Here is a 2,110-nt window from a genome sequence, read left to right as displayed (position 1 = left end):
TCTTCTGGGTAGTGGTTGTTAGGAAAATCTGTATTAAATCCAAATCTAATCTAAACCAATGTGTATATCTCACTTGAAATATAATCTAAATCTAAAGGCAAATACTGCATATAAGTAAAAACCTAACCTGAATCGATATTAAAGTAATAAGGGGATTTGTAGACAGAACAGGGAAATTACAAAGGTGAATTATTACAATATTCATCTAATATCTCTCCCAAATTATCCTATATTTCTGTACATGGAAGAGACCAAGCCTGGATGTTGTGATAACAAAGAGGAATTTTAATAATCCAGAGGAGAAATGATGACAGTGTGGCCTGGAATCATTATGATGAAGAGGGAGAGAAGTAGATGGCTTTAAGAAGAATCCACATAAAATGACTCAGCAGTACTTTATGACTCATTCTAAGTAGTTATAGAGTGAGAAAGAGTTGTTTACGATGTCATCCAAGTGGCCTAGTGTCATTTACTGAGATAAAAATATAGGAATAGGGACTGCCTTGAGTGGGAAGATAGTTGCAGTTTAGAAATGTTGAATTTCAAGTGGAAATGCTCATCTATTTCTACATAAATATTGAAATAAGTGCTTGGAGCCCAGGAAACAAGTCTCAAAGGGAGCAAGAGATTTTGGAAGAACATTGATGCTGACTAAAGCCACAGGAATAAATAAAAAGTAGAGAGTTTAGAACAAGAAGGAAGAAGGTGTAAACCAGAACCTTGTGAGGGCGGCAGAGAAAAGAGAGCCCTTAAGGAGACTGAGAACCAGTGGCCAAATGAATAGGACTAAAACAAAAAGGATGTGATCTCAAAGAAAAAGGCAAAGATGGGGATGGTTATCTATTTTAAATGCTTGTGAGAGATGAAGTAAGGCATAGATTGAGAAGTATCATCCAAAACGGGGTCCAAAATGTAATCAGTGACCTTGACAAATACTGTATCAGAGGAACAGCTGAAGTGAAAGTGATTGAGAACTTAATGACAAGGATTGGGAAATGAATAAGAGAAAGCAGTTGTACTAATCAGAACACAAAGACCACATAAACAATTTGTAGCTTACCAAGACTTATGCTGGTATTGTGGGGAAAACAAGCTTTTCCCAATGCTGCTTAAGGTAAGATTTTAGGTACGGAAGATCTATGATGTTTCTGCTAACAGAGCCTCAAACTCCCTTGAAATATAAATAAGACCCTAACATTTACAACTGAGGGGCTTTTTTTAATTCAATTATCATGGTAAATTGATAAATGGCTCAAACACTTCAACAAATATGTCAAATTCAATTACTCTTATATCTACAATACCATGTATGTGAAAAGCAAAACACAAAGAAAATGTTCTATTATTTTATTGATTGATTGCTTTTATTTGAAGTTAGAAGAATAAAAAGCATCTAAGTTCATATTGCATCTTTCACTGTTCAGTTTTCAATACTGTTATAAATATAATTTCATCTGTCCTTCCAATACCCTGTGGGACAGAAAGTAAATATTATTATTCCTGGTTTAGATAGAGCCCATAAACTGTTTTCCAAACAAATCTATAGTGTACATACATGGATTGACCCTTAGTAAGCTGAAGTTTTCTAACACTAGATAGTTCAGTGAAAAGCACTATGTTCTCCACCTATGAGTTATCTAACATTTATTAAATGCTTACTATATTCAGGCATACATTAAACATTTTTATGCATTTAATTATCTAATCCTCAAACTCTGTGTGGTGGACTCTATTATCATAGGACAAAATTGAGAGTTGAAAAACTCAGGGAACTTTTTCATTTCACATAACTACTAAATGAAGGATATGTGTTAGGAATACAAATTTGAACTCATTCATTCATTCAATAAATATTGATTCCATCCCTATTATATGCTAAGCACCAATGTGAATTCCTGAAATATATTAATGAGTACAACAAAGAAATCTCTCTCTCATTTTGCAGCTTACTTTCTATTGGGGAAAATCAGACTACAAACAATAAACATTAAAGAAGTTAGGCAGTAGGTTAGAACAGGTGTTGGCAAACTTTTTCTAAAAAGCCAGATAGTAAATATTTCAGAGTTTGCTGGGAATAAGGTCTCTGTTGTAACTACTGAACTCTACCACT

Source organism: Lipotes vexillifer, unplaced genomic scaffold (genome assembly GCF_000442215.2).
Source record: "Lipotes vexillifer unplaced genomic scaffold, Lipotes_vexillifer_v1.1 scaffold1108, whole genome shotgun sequence".
NCBI lineage: Eukaryota > Metazoa > Chordata > Mammalia > Artiodactyla > Lipotidae > Lipotes > Lipotes vexillifer.
Note: the sequence above shows the minus strand (reverse complement) of the source record.